We start from the raw sequence: 19,569 nt of genomic DNA on the forward strand, positions 1-19,569 counted from the left end.
GTTTAAAAAGTTCCAAGTTCAAATTTCCTGTCAGAGTACAAACGTGACATCACGCCCAACCTTGAGATTCTTTTTACATATTTAATCATATCCATATTTCACCATATTGTTGTTGATTTGAGCTGAGAAATTTGGTTGTTCATTAAAATAGATTAATTCAACAATATTCTCATCATTTTGTTCAAATGGACCTTGTAACGGCACTGATTTACACAGCTTACAGACAAATAAAGAATATACTCACTCATTTCCTTCAGCTCACCGTGAAGTCAACTTTCTTTTTATTATTCATGAGACACAACATTGCATTCTTTAACTCCCCAAACACCACCCAGCTAAATTCCTCTGACCTTCTCATTGGTTCACATGGGTGATCCTGACACTCTCCCTCCTCCTCCTGACAAAGGTAAGTACACGACCATGACAACCTTGTCATTTTGCAGTGGATTAAATCCTCACTTTGGAATTTGATCTGAGAATTCGGCAAAAGCATTTCAAGTGACTCATTGTTCATTAAAAATACAAATACAACAAACAATTTCCACGAGAACTTGCTGATCATCCAGAGGATTAAGACTTGGTTCAAAAGATGATGGCTGTCATATGACTACAACCCCTCTGGGGGAAATACCAGACCCATCACCGACATCCATAACAATTTTGCCTGTTTTCACAAGCTCAAAAGTTCTTGAACAAACTGCCGTCCTTCAATCTTTCATGGAAGAAAGGAACAATTTGCTGATGTAAAGGTTCCATTATTGTCACATAATGCAACATTTAGAATGTAACATACATGAAATTCTTTTAACATAAGGAAGACAGAATCACCACTTTGTCAAGTGCCCCTCACAGAAATGAGGTCCCAGGGAGGAACAAACTCGCAACCTCTGGTTTAAAAGACCAAACTCTTACCACTAAGCTATCAGAGCCGCGATATTATGATGTAATTATGTTAACAGATCCATCCACAGAAAAGATACAGCAATCACTGAATTTCTGTTCCAACGATCTAGAGATGTATTCATCCAAGCACAGGAGCTCTTCCAAAAACTGATGATAAAATGTTTCAGAATAATTGATAATGTGTATTAAATGCAGATTGTTTGTGCTACTTTTTAAAGTTAATATGTTGACTTGAAAGTTGCTTCACACTTCCTCCATTAAAACACCTCCACAAGTGATAATAACACTTTGATGGAAATTTCAAAAGTTGCAGGAGATGAGAGGCAGGAAGGACATTGCAACTTGACCGCTTGACCTTCAAACAGTCTGGCTTTAGGGCAAGTTTGAAAATATCACTGGGATATTGTTGCCCTACTCTTAACACCATTTGGTGGAATTTTTACTCTAGAAAATTGCAGTTAAAAAAAACTAAATTACCACTGACAAATGAAAAAGATTTTCATGATTGACACTAGGTATTCATAAATGTGCCCAAATTTATACAAGTGAAACACAAAAGTCTGCAGACACTGATTGTAGTTAAAAACACACAGATATGCTGGAGGATCTCAGCCGGTCTCGCAGAGTGCATAGGACAGTGGTTCTCAATCTTTTTCTTTCCACTTACATACTACTTTAAGTAATCCCTATGCAATCAGTGCTCTGTGATCAGTAAGGGATTGCTTAAGGTGGTATGTGAGTGGGAAGGGAAGGTTGAGAATCACTGCTCCGGACTCAGTTGTTACTGAAACATTTTGCTTGAGAAAAAAAGGGGAAAGTTGGCTCACTTCCTTTGGAGCTATGAAACCGTGCACATAACGAGTCAATTATGTATGATTATGACAGTGATTTTCAAACATTTTCTTTCTACCCACATACCACCTTAAGTAATCCTTTAGTAATCACAGTGCACCTATGACATAGTGTTACAGAGTTCTGTGTTGAGTATCGGCCTACGTGTTGTGTGGTTTTGTGTTGAAAAGTGACAGTTTGCCTTAGAGAGCCACGGTGGAATGTTGAGAGCGTGGAAGACGGACTAAACACGTGCAGAAAATTATCTAAAGATTTCTGGTCTTGGACGATAAACCACCACTGGGGGTGCTGTGGAGTGGAATAAGGCCCAAAACATGAGTCATTATCTGGAAGACAGTTTAGAATGTTGGGATTTCAAAAAGGGATGAACATTCCAAAGGCAGCCAGAAGGATCTAGACCAAGTCAGTGGTTCCTCTCTCTGCAAGCAACACAAGAAGACAACTTCAAATTTTGTGCTCTCTCTCTCTCTCTCTCTCTCTCTCAAAGATCTTGTGGTTTCAGTTTACCAAACAAACTGAATTTTGTTTATGATCTTTGCTTCAGTTGAGATAGAAGTTTTGTGAGTCTTGTGTGTTTTGTGTCTGAGTTTTTCTGTGGGCTGGTTGGTTATATTTATTTTATTTTATATATATATTTATTTTATATATATTGTTATATTTAGGCTGGGGAATTTATTAGTTTTACACTGTTATAGAGATTTACATAGTAACCAGTGGGCATTATTATAAAAGGGGGGGATTTTGAATTAAAGTGAAGGTGAAGTTTTGTTAATAAAGTAATTGTTCATCTTTACCCCCGTGTGATATGCCTTCTTTGTAGTTGCTGGTTTGATCTTATAACAATAGGGAATACTTAAAGTGGTATGTGAGTGGAAATAAACAAAAGTTAAGAACTAGTAGCATAGGAGGTAAAGATTTATTTCCCACTTTTCGGGCCTGAGCCCTTCTTTGAGGAATAAGCAAAGAAATTTAACCCAAAACATGAGTACTATATCTTTACCTCCTATGGACACTGTGAGACTGGCTGAGTTCCTCCAACATTTCTGTGTGTTTTTACGGACTGCAACACTTCTTTTAGACTTGTGTGAATGAATTGTTAACCCTCTTCATGAATTTTTTCAAGTGAACTATCATTCTATACTCCCAACCTTAGATTTGAAATGTTGGGATATTACCATTTCCAATTCAATATACCCAAGTGATTACCTACAATTCATTAGAATCAAAAACACCAAAAATTATGTCCTTTTTTTCTGCCACATTGGATTCTTTCTCTGAAGAGCTGTTCGTGCAGAGCGCAACACCAGATGTGTTCTACTTCCTCCTCATGAACAGAGCTTGTTAATGTTGCTAATTAAAATGGCTCGCTGCATCAGTAAATGAATATACCAGGTGCTATCAGTTGTTACTGCCTTAAAAAAAATGCCTGCTCCTGTACTGCTCAGAGAAGACAAATAGCTTAGAAGGATCTTTAACCAGATGCTAAATCCTTAACATATGCAAATGATCAATGCCTGTTTCAGGTCTGACCTAATTTTTCCGATATCACTGCACCTTTCTGCACTTTGGGCATCCTCAAGAATCTGTGAGCATTTTCCTCACTGTTGCAATGCCAAGATGTACTTGCCATTAATGTCAAAAGTGGCTTTGTTACAAACTTTTGGATGATGCCAACTTCAACTTTCCGCAGTTTAAAAAAAAACTATTTAGTCTTCATCTTCTCTGCCTTGGGTTCCCGGGGTTTGTTCCCACGTTAATTCTCTCCTGCGTTTCCTTCACTACCCATCCATTCCAACTTCTGAATATTCTGTACCCTGATACATTCTCAGAAGCCTTTGCCAAAATTAATTTACATAAAACCAATACTGAACATGGTTTGAATTTAATCTCTTCTGAAGGTGTTTCCTTGCCCTACACTGGTCTGTAATTACAGGGTCTACCCCTCTCCCTTTGTAAAAATAGTGTGTAATATTTGCAGTCCTCCAACCTCATAGCTATTGATTAGAAAATGATGATGCCAGTTTCTGCACTTTCCATTCTTACATCACGTTGTAATTTACGATTCATCCTGTCTATAAGCAATGTGCACCAACCAGCGGCTGCCCTCGTTTTAACCTCTGCCGATTACTTTACTCCTGTACAGGGCACAACCAATCCTCTTTGGCAGGCAGTCCAAAGTACTTATTTTGAGCTTCGCCAGGCTCTCTGCTTTCACGAGAAAATCTACTTCTGTTTTTTAATAAGTCAAGTTTATTATCATCTGATTGCACAAGTACAACCTGACGAAACAGTGTTCTCCGGTCTTCAGTTCAAAAGATGCAGTCGTAACACACATATAGAGAAACAGGACAACTATACATACATAAAGAAAGATATTATTTTAGTAAATATTAATTTAGTAAATATTGAAGGCTCAGGTGGTTCCTTTGGCCATTCAGCATTCTCACTGCCTGCGGGAAGAAGCTGTTCCTCAGCCTGGTGAAGCTGGCTCTGATCCTCCTGTATCTCTTTCCCAACGGGAGCAGCTGAAAGATGCAGGATGGAAGGGGTCCTCAATGATTTTACGTGCTCTCTTTAGACAATGATCCCAGTAGATCATGTCAATGGGGGGGGGGGGGGGGCATTAACATTATGTAAATTGTAAGTCACAAACTTATCCATAAAATAGAAACAAACATGGCTGCAAAAATATCAATAAAAACACCATATCTGTCTATTTAGACCTCTAATGACAGAAAAAAAACAGCCTTTCATTAATATGCTTCATCACTTTATCCACCTCTAATCCTCCACCCCCTCCCCTCCCCCAGGAAACCTAGATATTTGCCCCATTTTTGTGTATAGAAGTCCAATTTATCAAATTGTTTGCGTGTACAAACGCTGGCACTTTGCCCAATTCTGACGCCCACTCCTGAAATAATGGCCTCCCGCCCCAAATTCTTCCAACCTCTAAGTATAATTTGTCTTCCTACGATTTTGAGAGTAGTCATCCCCAAATAACCCAAGTGTGTTGTCTCCCAAGACAAAGAGTCTGGGGCAAAAAAGAATTTGAATACCTGAAACTTTATCAATATACTTATGTGTACACTTTACTCTGATATTACCTCATCAACATGGGAGGATCTGGCCCAAGATCGCTCGCAGTGGAGGGACACTGAAAAGGTGTGGAAGCTGCCGAAGACAAGCTCAAAGAGGCGAAAGGTACAGGAAGCGTCACAACAGCTTTTGCCCCTGCTGCCCCTCCAGGCCTCACCTGCCAAGTATGTGGCAACCAGGCCCTGTCAAGGATCAGGTTGTACAGCCCCTTCAGGACACACACATCAAACTGATAGAAAGGAACCATTATCATCCTATGGGCTGGATAGCCAGAAGAAGTAGACTCTCTCGATCAGCACATTTCCACTGCAACCTGAACATTTTTTAACATATTCATTGGTTATTTCCTCTCTTTGCCTTTAACACTAACATTATTCCAGTCATTATCAGAATAAATGACATTTTTCATTGCTGCAACCAGAGTCTTTGAAACTATGTAATTGCTTGAACATTTTCTCCTCCATCTTTTTTCTTCACTTTGGCCACATTTGTGAGAATCAAGTAAAAGAGACAGACATATTCAGTCCGTCATTTTCCAATCATGTTCTTAATTCGATCCCCAGTGCTGTACTTTCACTGTTCAAAATTGCCCAGCCATTACAATATTTTCTTCCTTCTGAACCCAAGAATGTATTATTCATTCTTTTCTTTCCTCCAAATCTTTGTCTCCAAATCTATATCACCATTCCTGTAACAAAACAGGCCAACCATTCACTGATCTTCATCACACATCCTGCATTTACACAGAGATTCATGGAGTTGCACAGAATAGAAGTGAGCTCTTTGGCCCATCCCATCCATGCTGTCCCTTTTGCATAAAGCAACACTAATCTGCACTGGGTTAGCAGCCTTCACTGTTCAAATACGTGTCCAAATGCCTCTAAAACATAGTTATTGCATTTGATTCAACCTCTGCCTCAGGCCTCGTGTACTATCCCAACAAGACCATCCATAAAATGGAGGAGCAACATCTGGGCACTCTCCAGATGGATGGCATTAACATCAACTTTTCCAGTTTCTGCTAACCTGCTCTCCTTTCCCTCTGTCAGCTCTCCAGTTCTTCCCTTCTATTCACTGAACCATCCCTCCCTTCTCTACCTATTACCTCCTGCCTTGTGACCACACCTGTCCCTTACCCTTTTATTCAGATGCCTGCCAACATTTTCCATACCTTGATGAAGGGCTAAAGCCCAAAACGTTGAGTACATATTTTTACCATTTCTTATATAAAGGACACTGTCTGACCTGCTGAGTTTCTCCAGCATTGTGTTTTAATTTTTAATGCATACAGTGGTTATTGCTGGCAATTTACTACACAGCTAATTTTGCCCATTATTTTGGCTTTGCCCATGGCTCAAAGGTAAATTAGTTAAGAATATGGTTGGGCTACAAGGCTAATAAGTTGGCGTCAGACACAAAGTTTCAATCATTCTTTGTTCGAATGTTACCATTTCATCCAACTTTGCATTCTTTTCCCTTGCTCCAGAATAATCACCCTGACATAGACTATTTTTCCTGGTTCTATATAACTCAAAGCACCATAAAAATCTGTTATTTAAAATAAAACAGATTTGTTTCAGCAATAGTTTGGTCAACAGTGTTTAATGTTGTGTTCATCATTTTATATTGAGAACAAGAAAAGTTGCATGTAAATTAATTTTGGTTGTTATTTTGATGGCTAATAGTTTCAGTCCACTTTTTGCACAATAACTAAACAGTGATGTTGTGCTCTGCTGAGAGTAATCTGTTCAGAGAGCATCAGTTGGATATCTGCCAGTCAGTTTTTAGAATGCTGTTGGTGTATCCTATCATCAATTCCAGTTGTAATACCCAATGACTCACACGAGGAAAACACATAAACATCTATCCATCAAACATGATGCATACTGAGTCATTTTGTTTTCCCTACAGTCCACTGCATGAAGTACCATGCCATGGGCACTGTTATTAGACTGTCTCTTCATTTTGAAGGGTTGAACCACATGCAGTGTTATTATCCCTGGCACCTGTAACAAATCATGTGCGAATTCTAGTAAATGCTAACTCAATGGAAAGTAAGATTTTTACTTGCAAACTTTGAATTGCAGTACATTATGTTTCTCATGAGGATTTTCAGCATCCCAGACCCAAAGAAAAATAGTCTTATTTATATCAAATACAATTTACTCACAGTAAATGGACACACAATAAATTAAATACTTGTCATTTGTGCATATCTTTAAACTTGCTTACACTTAACTTTTTAGCTTTGCTCAGTTCACAGTTGCAGAGCAAGTAGATTCTGGGAGTAAATCCTTGAACCTTTGATTACAGACTTGTAGCAGTTGAAATTACAATGTTTAAAGAATATTTGCACAGATACATGGACTTGGACAAAAATGGGCCAAATACAGAATGCAAATAAGGCTAGCCCAGATTGCCCACTGGGACAGCATGGATGAGTTGGGTTAAAGGGCCTTTTTCCATGCTGTCTGATTCTATGATTGTCCTGACTTTGTAACCTTTGGTCATATGCCAGTGCAGTAATAAGGCAATGTGGCACTGCCAGAGATGATGGTTTTTGATGATATGCCCCATCTGCCAAGTTGGACTGAATTATTTGGAAGATGTACTCACTTTGTCTTGGCCAATTCCAACCCACCTCTTGTGCTCAAACAACACCACAAAAAAAAAATTAATTGGAAATTGTGTAATCTTACTCTGTGCAAGATAGAAAAAGATATTTATCTTTCTGACAGAAATGATTCAATCATTCTGGAGACAACAGAGCCTTGTGTAAAGGAACCAAATGTAGTAAACATCTTACATGGAGGTACTGACACTTCCTAGATTTCTTTCAAAGAAATGTATGTGCATCGAAAGCTTTCCAGTTAATGACTGTTCAATATTTTGGAAGAACTAAAATGTAAAAAGTTCAATACATTACAAATCTGAATTCCAATTTCACCTGCTCTTCTATTGTTATGCCAGGTCAGTTGCCTGCTCACAGGGAATAAATAAAATGAAAAGATAATTGAAAGGAGAGGTCTTGTATCAAACAGTTTCTGTTTGAAAACAATAAATACAGTCACAAGCAAGACAGTGATTCCCTCTTTAAGAGTGAAAAATGAATGGCACTGGCTAACCAGATTCCAGTGATAGAATATATTTCTTGGGCATGAAAATCTACTGAAAAGAATGTAAGAAAAGAATTGACATCAAGAAAAAAAATCTGTAACATACTCAAAATATAGTTGAATTGATCACAGTTACAATATCCTTATCCATCTTATCTTTAAAAAATAAAGATAAATTTCAGATATCTCACAACATACAATGATTTGAAATTATTCCCAACATATTTGTCTACAAATTGAAATATAAAGTTAACATAAAAATCCAGAACTTACTGTAAACTGCATAATTAAAACTTTTTTTTGCATTCTGACATTCTACAACATGAAGGAATCTGCACACACACACACACCACGCACACACGCACGCACGCACAGAGTAGTATCCACCAAAGGAGCAGAACAGGCCTGCATATCAATCCTATCATTTTCAGTCAAAGTCTGTGCTATCAATAGAATGTAGATGTCCCAAAGCTTGAGAGGGCTTTCCACATTATTAAAAGACAATCTACCTTTTCAATGTCCCAGCACAGGCAATCAGACTGGGAGAACCCAATCCAATTTAAATAATATGGTGATCCAGTTCTCACTTGGACACCACTATATCTTTCTTTTTTTTTTCTTTCTTCTTCTATATACCACTATATACCCCTGTTGTTAATACTCAACCTATTCAGCTGGGAACCTTGACCAACATCCACCAATCTACTGACTTACAGCAACTCAAACTAAAACCAACACAACTTTGTTAGTTTTATATAAGAAATACAGACACATGAGACCAGAATGAACAAATTGTTATAATTGAAAATATCTTGTTATGCAAATTAACAGATAGGTCATTTGGGAATAAAGGTGCCTAATCTGCTTTAAAGCAGATGTTAGACCATTTAGAAATGCATACATTTTGACACAAGAAAAAGTGTCCACAAAAAGTGAACTACCAAATTACATTAACATAATAATTTGAGGAGAAAAGTAGCAATTGAGGGGTGGAATTAATTTCAGATTTATCCAACATTTTCTACCAGAAATTAAAAACCAGCAATGTCAATAAAATAATGTACATTAAAATCTGTGGTATCTGGCACCTATGGGGATAGGTAGATGCCAGATAAGTGAATTTTCTGGTTGCTTGAGATTGTGTATTGCATGGATTGGCAAACTAATGGCGAGGCATGCCAATTTTAAACTTCCATATTTTTTACCTATTTATTTTCCTCAATTATTTTTTGCCAGTTGCTTGAATTCTGGATAATGGGGGTTTTACTATCCATCATCACATTATCTAAAGATTTTCTTTTAATTTCGAAATTATGATCCCAACAGTTGGAGAACTGGAAAGATTCATCATCTTTGATTGGAAGGTATCATCACCTCTGCTTAGATCAGTCACAGATGTAATGACTCAAACCAAAACATTGTAGGTACCAAACCACTTTCCATTATCTGGATCAACATTTTGCTACAAAACAGAAATATTGCAGTTGCCAATACATGGATTAGAAATTGAACCAAGGCATCATCTGTTTGCTTTGCGGATTTGGAAGGATTAAAGATCCCGTCACACTATTCTGACACTTCTTCAAGCAATCGATGGACTGGTCCTTCACCTCTTTGCTGTTAGTGAGATTTTGCTGCAGGCTAAACAGCTGCGACAATTGCCTATTTAAGAAAAGCTACTGTCATTAGCCATGGGCAACTCCAGCAAATTCCGAAGGGTTTCACAAAGCTATTCCCGGGTTCCTGCTTTATTAAATGTCCTTTCCGTTCTTTTGTGCACAATTTCACACCAATGAACTTTTATATCATCTAGCAAGCAGAGTTCCAATACTTCCATTAGTGGAAGTATTCCATCTCAGCATTTCCCAGCCAACCACCTCTAATTTTCTTTAACCCCATCTCCTGGTCTCTCACTTCCCATCATTCCTCTGCCTCCCTTCCTTCTGCTCCCCACCCTATTCCCCCTTTTTCTCCTATCATAAAACAATCTTTCTGAGCCCTCTGCTTACCCCCAACTCTTCTTCCCCCTCACACCTGCATCCACCTGATGCCTGTCCCTTTCGCCTTCCCTTCCCCGTTGCACCTTTTGTTCAGGCATGCACCTGATTTTCACTACTCTCAAAGAAGGGCTCAGCTCTGACACATCCACTGCCTTTTACCTCCTTTGGTCACTGTGGGTCCTGCTGAGTATCTCCATAATCTTTTGTGCATTGCATCAACTCTTCCATAGAACACAAGCACAGAAAACAGGTCATTCAGCCCCTCTAGTCTGTGCTGACCATCATCTCCCTAGTCCCACTGGCCTGCTCACATATCATAACCCTCCAGTCATCTAATCCATGTACCTATCCAATATACTCTTAAAACACATGATGAGCCCACATTCACCACATCAGATTGCAGCACATTCCACACTCTCTCCACCCACTTCACCTTAATGTTGCCTCAAACCTCTCCCCTTTCAGCTTAAAACTATGACCTTTCGTATTGGGGACCAATTTTGTCCATTACTATCCTGTTATTCTTAATATACTTATAGAATCTCTTCGGGGTAACCTTCGTATTATCTGCCAGAGCAACCTTATGTCTTTTTGCCTTCCTGATAGTGTCTGCTATCTCTCTGCAGATTTGCTCCTCCAATGCTCTCTACTAGGCAGTCTATAATACCGCTCTATTAGTGTGGTCACACCTTTCCCATTCCTCAACTCCACCCATGTGACCTCTGTAGACGTTTTCCTGGCTGTCCTGATTTCACACCACTGAGTTATTTTCCCTGAAAAGCAATGCCACTCCTTCCCCTTTCATCTCTCCCCCTCCATCACATCTGAAGCAACGGAACCCCAGAACATTAAGATGCCAGTCTTGTCCATCTTGCAACAATATCATAATTGCACGTGTCCTTTCCATTCAAGTTTTACTTATGATTTTTTATTTTGCCCCCATGATTTCTTCCTAGTTCCACTGAAAATGTTGGTGCTTTTTTTTTCCTGGCTGATTATAAGGAAGGGTACAAATCTGAAATGTTGACAGTTTGCCCAATTATAGAAGTTAATCGACTTGATAAGCATCCCCACCTTCATTCGCTTTGGTTGATGATTTTTTAGTCTTCTCATCTGTCTTATTTATTGGTTGTAAAATGCTTTAATCCATTAATATGAGGTTCTTTGTTTTCTTCAGAGCTACCAAAACAATAGTGCACAGTTGCTTCAAGTGAAAATGCTTTTCTAGTCTGGAGCTGTCATTTATATTATGAAGCAGATTCTTCCAGAATTCTTTCAACTTGCAGTTAATTAATTATGGCCCATTCAACAAAATGCAAGTGATCCAGTGTATATCTATTTAGCTGAATGAACTGATGATCACTCTAGCCAGTTTTGCTTCTCAAGCTCATGTATTTCGTGTATTCCCTTGAGCATGAAGTAAATCCAGATTTGTGGACAGCCTTTCATCACTGCCACAAATTTAGTATTATTCATTCATGGTATGTGGGCTTCATTGGCAAGGCCCACATTAATTGTTCATTACTAACATGCATAAGGCAGCTCTGATGTAGTTTACATTATAATGGAGGATAGAAGTGACTCCTCTTACTTCCACCAAATCAAAGGAGTAGCCATTAGTATCCACATTGGTCCCAGCTACACCTGCCTGTTTGTGGGCTTTATGGAGCAATCCATGCTGCAAGCCTATACAGGCAAGGCCCCTCAATTCCTCCATTATATTGATGACTATATTGGAACTGCTTCATGTACACACGATGCGCTAGTCAACTTCATTCACTTTGCTGCCTACTTCCACCCTGATCTCAAACTCACATGGTCCACCTTCAACAAAACACTCCTCTTTCTGTATCTCTCTGACTCTATCTTGGCGGACAAGCTTTCCACTGACATTCATTACAACCCCACCAACTCCCTCAATTACCGCGAATATACTTTTTTGCACACTGTCCCCTGCAAGGATCCCATCTCCTTCTCTCAATTTCTCTGTCTCTGATGGCAAGATGTGGCCTTCCAGTCCAGATCTTCTGAAATGTCTACCTTCTTCCACAAATGTGGCTTCCCCTCAGCCCTCACCTGCATCTCCTCCATTTCCCACTCATCTGCCCTGGACCCCTCTGCCCACAGATGCAACAAACACAGGATTCACCTTGTCTTTACCATCCACTCCACCAGACTCCACATCCCACACATTATCCTCCTGAATTTCCAACATTTACAACAGGATCCCACTACCAGACACATCTTCCCCTCTTCTCCCCTCTCTGCCTTCTGTCAGGACCATTCCCTCCGTGACTTCCTCGTGCACATTCCTCCTTTTTCTCCTATCAAAAAGCAATCTTTCTGAGCCCTCTGCTTACCCCCAATTCTTCTTCCCCCTCACACCTGCATCCACCTGATGCCTGTCAGCTTGTTTTCCTTCCCTTTCGCCTCCCCTTCCTCGTTGCACCTTTTATTCGGGGATGACCCCCAGCACTTCCCCAGTGGCCGCAGGAGGTGCCACACTTGTGCCCATACCTCCACCCACACCAGGGATCCACCTGAAAGTGGAGTTACCAGAAGATAAGATCATGAGGAGAACTTTTGCCACGTTGGCCTTCGTAAATCAGTTTAATATACAGGAGTTGGGGTGTTATATTGAATTTGTACAAGACACTAGTGAGGCTAAATTTGGAGTATTGTGTGAAGTTTTAGTCACTTACCAACAGGAGAGGTATCAATAAGATTGAAAGAGTACAGTAAAAATTTACAAGGATGGAGCAGGACTTGAGGAGTTATCAGGAAAGGTTGAACAGGTCATGGCTTTATTTCCTGGAGCATCACGAATGAGGGGAGACTTTATAGAGGCAAAATTAAGAGTATGGATAGGGTAAATGCAAGCAGACATTTTCCACTGTGGTTAGGTGCGACAAGATTGGGAAGATATGAATGAAAGGTAAAATGTTTAAGGTGATTGGATGGAATGAGCTGCCAGTGGAAGTGGTGTATGTGGATTTGATTTTGACATTGAAGATAAAATTGGATATGTGAATGGGTGGGGTATGGAGGGCTATGGTCAAGGTATAGATTGATGGGATTCTGTCGAATAATAGTTTGGCATGGATTAGGTGGGCCAAAGGGCCTGTTTCTGTAGTGTTCTGTGTCTGTGAGAAAATGGTTGGTTGCTGGAAATGAATGCTTCACCCACAGGTGTTCGGCAAAGTGGTCATCCAATCTGCATTTGAACTCACTGACGTAAAGAACGCCTCACCAATACACCAAATGCAACAAAATAAAGTAATTGGCTTTGAAATTATTGATCACAGCTCCAAGTGAAAAACAGAACACCTTATTAAATTAGTTCAGAAAACAAAAATGTTCAATAATCTGCCACTATTTTAAAAACACACTGCTGGGGAAATTCGGCAGGTCAAATAATGCACTTTATAGCGCAAGTATAAAGATACATAATCAATGTTTCGGGATTGAGCCCTTCATCAGGATATGAAAAAAATATAGGCAGGTGTCTGAAAAAAATGGTGGGGGGAGAAGCACATTCTCAAAGGCAGGAGGTAATAGGTGGAAAAGGGAGTGAGGTCACCAGGAGGCAGAAGGAGGGGCAATGGCTCTGAGAATGGAGAGGGAAAAGGATGGAGAGCTGGAGGGAAGAAGACAAAGAAGGCGGGAAGGGAAGGGGAATGGGGAGCAGGCAAGCAGAATCCAGAGGTCGATGTTAATGCCATCCGATTGGAGAGCGCCCAGATGGAAAATTAAGTGTTGCTCCACCAATTTATGGGTTGTCATGGTCGGACAGTACATGAAGTGTGGACAAACATGCCAGCGTGGGAGTGGGACGCAAAATTGAAATGGTTGGCCAACTGATGCAAACAGAGCGAAGGTGCTCAGCGAGGCAATCTCCTAATCTACGTCCAGAGAAGGCTACAATGGGAGCACTGGATGCAGTAGATGACTCCTGTGGATACACAAGTGGCCAACCATTTCAATTCTGATTACTCACACAAAAACTAAGAACATCTTATAATAAGATCAGGAATGAGGCATCAACTCTGGCAACAATGACAATTTGCACAAAACTATCAATGCACCTAGTAGGTCATGGAAACTTCATTACTGATTGTCACCCACTGTTTAAAATCTGTGCACAAACTTCACATCCAAACTTGGACTTCTGTTTACTTGATCAGCCCACAACTTGCAATGAAATTTAGACATTTGATCATGGATCTCAGGCAAAGGAAAATGTGCGCGCGCACGCACGCACGCGTAGCAGGTATAACAGCTATTCTGTGTTTTCCCATTGGTAACCACAACTGTGACACAGTTTTGTAGGCATAAAAAGCTGCAGGCACTGAAAATTGGAACAAAAGAACAAAATGATGGAAGAATAAATTAGGCAAGGCAACATCTGTGACAATGCTTCAGGTCATCTTCTTGCATCAGGACCTAAAGTGTTGAGGGAAGATAGCTGGTCAATAGATAGAAGTGAAAAAAGGTTGAGAGCAGCAAGTAGGTGGAGGGGGGGGGGGGGGGAACATTGGACAGATGGAGCCATGGAAGGGAGACAGAGGAGGAATATTAAGATAGAGGCTGCTAGGTGGTAGGAGGTACAACAGATTAGGCCATACCAAAACAAGCTGATGGAACCAGATGGTTGCATCTTTTATGGAAATACCAGGGAGTTTGGAGGGATGTGGACTCGAGAAATCATATCAAGTGGTTCCTGTGGAAAGCCAGAATTGAGATGGGGTTGGGAAAATATGTCTGGTGGTGGGATCTTCTTGGAGCTGGTGGAAATGGCAAAGGATTATACACTGGAAGTGGGAACTAGTGGAGTGAAAGGTGAGGGCCAAAATAACTCTCTCTCTGTTCTGAGTGAAACATGCAAGACTGCAGGCACTGATTATCGTAAAAACGCTCAGAAATGCCAGTGGAACTCAGCCAGTTTCACAGTGTCACCATAGGAGGTAAAGATGTATTACCAACATTTCAGGCCCAGGACCTTCCTCAAGGTATAAGCAAAGAGCAGGAAGGTGTCAAAGACTGAAGACTGGGAGGAGGAGGAGGAGTCCAGACTGACAAATGGTATTAATTGGATGAGATAAGAAGAAAGGTGAGAATTAATTTTGGCTCCGTAAAAGACAACGGAGCGAAGAAGTGTGGTGGGGGGGGTTTAAAGCACATAAGTCTGCAGACACTAACAAAAAACAAGTTCATCCAGCATTTCTGTGTGTGTCTCTCTCTCAGTTCTGTCCATGGGTGGGGGTCAGGTGAGAACAATCGTGGTGGGAAATGGAGACAATAAGTGCAAGGGCTCCATCCCTTATTACCGACCAGAAGCCATGTTTCCTGAAGGAGGAGGAGCTTTCAGAAGTCCTGGAACAGCAATCTTCTTGAGGACAGGAAAGACATGGCATTGAATGTTTCACATGCAGCTGTGTGCCAACAGAAAACTATTTCTAAGGTAGTTTTAATCAAATGTATACACTGAACTTGTCTGGCTCATCCAAAAGGGTAACATTCAATATTTCTCGTTCATTTCATCAAACACTAATTAAGAAATAATCCTGTTCCATCTCTGCTCTCATGAAAGATATCCCAGTATTTGAAGTCTCTACCAGCCAACAGGTATAAATTGTCTTCCTCTAATCTGTCTCAAATATGTATAATCATGAAAGATAAGCAATGGCAAATGAGCGGCAGTGGATTTTGACTGCAATTCCAGCATTACTAATCCTCATGAATAATATTTCCATGTTATTAACAAAATATGTTGAAAAACAAACATCAATGAGGGGAAAAAATTGCAAAATTAGCTTGGTGCAATTGATAATGCAAATCAGGCTGACAGCAAATCAACAGCCAACTGTCTTCCACATTCACCTGAAGTACACAGAGGGCGAACCCATTATATCCTCCACACTCACATTCAGACTATTTAGGAAACTAGGCCTTTTTTTCTCTCTGTTAAATCGCAATTAATCGATTCAGTTTGTTGTTGAGGAGTCTGATGGTGGAGCGGAGCGGAACAATGATTCAAAGCATTTACCAGTTCAGATCCTTGTCTCCAATACTGTGTCCCAATAATATTTTTCATAATAATATTTTTATATGCATGAGAAATGAGCAGTTTTTTTCTTAATTTCCAAAATGATTAAGTATACAAATAATTTTAATGTTACCACAATTTTGATTGGTACTGAAGATAAAATGGATTGTAAAAAGAGAAAGGAGTTTCAGTGAAAAAATAGACTTGAATATTGTGATTCACCATCAGATATCTGACTATGTCTTGACTGTCAGGGTTTTAGAGAATGTATAATTGAAGGCTTCTTTCAAGCTGGGCACACTACGATAGCTGCTTCCTCAGGCACAGGAGAATCGGATGTTGGTCCAGAGAAACAAGCACCTTTGGATTACTGAAGTGATAGATAACAGCCTAAAACATTACAAAAGAAACTGGTTGGTTGAACACAGTGTAGTGAGTAAGTGACTGCAGAGTCAGCTTTTCAATCAGCTATTTCCATTTTTGAAAGTGATTAATGAAGATCCTGGACAAAGCTCCTTGTGTGTGATTTGTGGAGAGCATTCTTGATAAGCCAAGTAGTCCAATTTCATTTTATGCTGTACCCTTCAAGAAATGGAATTAAAAAGGGAAAAATATTCATGTTTATATAGCAAACATTTGATTGGAATTGTGATTCTCAGAATGTAGAACAGATCCCTTTACAGTTAAGATTTTTTGCACCAATCCTATCTTTCATTATTCCATGAAGACACAGGGCATCTGTCATTCACAAGTACAAAGATTGTAATAAATGGGACCCTGTAATAATACGTGGTAATTTTCCAGAATTTTTTTTTTGTTCTTACAATTTTCACATGCACTGCTACAGTAAAACCCCAAGTATCTGGCACCTATGGGGATTGGTAAATGCCGGATTAATGTATTTTCCAGTTGCTTGAGACTTATTCTTATAATGCCTAATTAATACACCTGAATTAATAATATACAGTTTAAAAGACAAAAGACAAAAATACTGTACTTACACTGAACAAATGTCACATACATGAATATAAAACCCTTAAAACATTTTACTTTATTTTCAGTCACATTTTTTGATAATGATTGTGCATCTGCAGTTTCCTCTCCCTCCTCGGAGCCACCCAAAAGACGTACAATAACATTATAGGTAATTAAACCCCCCCCCCCCCAAGTTACCAAATAAAGCCTCTGATGGTGATCACTCTTACTAAGTAGGGATACGGAAACTCTTTAAGAGAGTCATCCCAACAGCTAGCGGCATCCACCAACTCTTCATCCTGGGCGATGCCATTGCTATTTCACACAACTTTATTCGAACAACTGCTACGAACAAAGCACGACCAAGGCACTTGCTGGCTGAATATTTGCTCCCATCTTCACCAAGGGTCTAAGTGTGACTTCAGAGAGCATTTTCTTTTACAATTTTAAACCTACATATTTTTTAACTATTCTTTTATACTAATTTATTTTAATTTTTTCAATTTATTTTCTATGATCAGGTTTCCCCTTTATACTTCCGTTTCTTCACATATCCCAAAGGTGCGTCGATTGGTGGATTCATTGGCCATTGTAAATTGCTCAGAGTGTAAATGACAGTATCTGGGGCAGAGTGAACGGGAGCATGTTAACAGCCGGTTGCAGGGGATATTATTGGTGGAACAGGATTGTTCTGTGATCTAGTATAGACTTAATGGGTCAATTGACCTCCTCCTAAATTATTAGGAAATTTGGAATCATCTCAAAAACCTGCGACTTATTCCAGCTTCACATGCTGAAACCATTTGGTGATGCTGAAGGCACTTGGTAATATCTGCAAAAAGAGGTAAAGGAATACTTAATTCTAACTGTCAGAGCCCACGCGAGTGCTAATTAGTGTGCAGACACTAAATGGCGATATGTTTTGAAAGACTTGTGTTATTTTTATAGCTCTATTGTTTCAATTTAGCTCTATTGTTGTTAACTAATTTGAACGTCAATTTTCGTCTCCAGGGTTATGCAGTTTATGTAAAGTTCTAATGCAGGAGAGCAGTAGGGGTAAGGTATAGCTCCTTCTTCCTAGTCACATACCACCTATGGCATAGGGATTACCTAAGGTGGTATGTGAGGGCAAAGAAGTTTGAAAACCACTGTTTTAATCGTACCTAATTGACCCATTATGTGCACAATTGTGTCTAGAGTAGTGGTTCTCAGTGGGATGTGAGTGGGGAGGGAAAGTTGAGAATTACTGCTCTAGACCCAATTGCTACTGAAATGTTTTGCTTGAGAAAAATTGTTATTGGCCCATATCCTTTGGAGTTCTGAAACCAGGCAGATAACAAGTCAACTGGGGAATGATTAAAACAGTGGTTTTCAAACTTTTTCTTTCCACCCACATACCACCTTAAGCAATCCCTTACTAATCTCAGAGCACCTATGGCTCAGGGAATACTTAAAGTGGTATGTGAGAGGAAATAAAAAGGTTGAGAACCACTGGTCTAAATAAAGGACTGATCGCAATAAGAACTACATGGCCAGTGAAATGTCAAATGTTCTGAGCTGAAGATGAGCCACAATTTCAAGTCTAGGTGCCAAGGTAAAAAATGTGTCATTTTAGCTAAATCTATGAATCCACAGGAGAGTCTGCCCATCCTCTAAATGCAAGCAATGATTTAAAAAAATATATATTTTACTTAGTAAGAAAGGATCAATTTATTTAAAAGTATTTCCACATTCAGGCAAGGGGAGTAGGGCAGACATGTAACCAAACCACGATGCACAATTTCAGGTGGGCAAATTATAGAAGTCAATCTTAGATTCTTTTAAGTCGATTAAAGCCTGCAGTACAGTCTTTTCTTGTGTTTTGTTTTTGCTTGCTGCACCACAGCACATCACAATCTGCAAGTTGTTAGGGAGACGATGACTTGGGTATGAAATTCATCAGTTTGCCTGCAGAATTTTGTGCTCCCACACTCTGCATTCACATCCAGAGTTATGCCAGACACGAACTGTTTAGCGCAGATTCACTAAATAGTGCTGGGCCGTGGGCAGAATGCGTCATCGTGACATCATCAGCCCGCCCCTAGCCATGCAGCATTTATGAAGGTAGGGTCAGCGACATGAGGGCAGAGAATCTCCGCCTTTACAGTCGCACTTTTCTCCTCAATAAAAGAGCCTTAAGAATCTTCAGTCACAAGAAGTCACATACTAAATAAATATTCCTAGAAGTCATTTACTGGATTTAGGTAGAAAACAAAAACTTACATCAGACAGCAGACCAGAAAAGAGAGTTCCAAATTGTGAAGAGCAAACTTCAGACAAACATTCCTTCCAGATGGGTATAATCAACAATTTTCTCTATCTACCCATCAACACCACCTCCACTTGTCATCAACCAGGCCTTGTCTCACATCAATGGACTTTGCACGCTGGCTATCTTCCCTTTACACTTTCAGTCCATAGATGCTGATTGACCTGTTGCCTTCCTCGAGCAGATTGTTCTTTGCTATAGAAATTGCATTGCTCTGGTTGTGTGCAGAGGCCAAACCACTCAAGGAGCAATAAAGCTGCAGCAACTGCTCTC

General features: G+C 39.8%; 1 protein-coding gene and 1 long non-coding RNA gene across 5 annotated transcripts in view; one reads left to right on the plus strand and one right to left on the minus strand.

The window, feature by feature from the left end:
* Window positions 1-19,569, minus strand: part of ptprt (protein tyrosine phosphatase receptor type T) — a 1,055,968-nt gene that overhangs the window by 917,170 nt on the left and 119,229 nt on the right. Inside the window, exon 1 of one of the 2 annotated variants that reach the window (XM_069884018.1) lies at window positions 351-728. The exons of the other annotated variant lie outside the window; for it this stretch is intronic. The gene's annotated coding sequence lies outside the window, so the exon portion shown is untranslated. Of the gene's footprint in view, window positions 1-350; window positions 729-19,569 lie in introns of those variants that run through there. 2 annotated transcript variants of the gene reach the window in all.
* Window positions 1-19,569, plus strand: part of LOC138735727 (uncharacterized) — a 67,168-nt gene that overhangs the window by 10,978 nt on the left and 36,621 nt on the right. For 2 of the 3 annotated variants that reach the window (XR_011339913.1, XR_011339912.1), the window contains one exon: window positions 4,876-5,268. This is a non-coding gene — a long non-coding RNA (uncharacterized lncRNA). Of the gene's footprint in view, window positions 1-4,875; window positions 5,269-19,569 lie in introns of those variants that run through there. The other variant, XR_011339914.1, reaches the window with a different exon arrangement.

This window comes from Narcine bancroftii, chromosome 6 (assembly GCF_036971445.1).
Source record: "Narcine bancroftii isolate sNarBan1 chromosome 6, sNarBan1.hap1, whole genome shotgun sequence".
NCBI lineage: Eukaryota > Metazoa > Chordata > Chondrichthyes > Torpediniformes > Narcinidae > Narcine > Narcine bancroftii.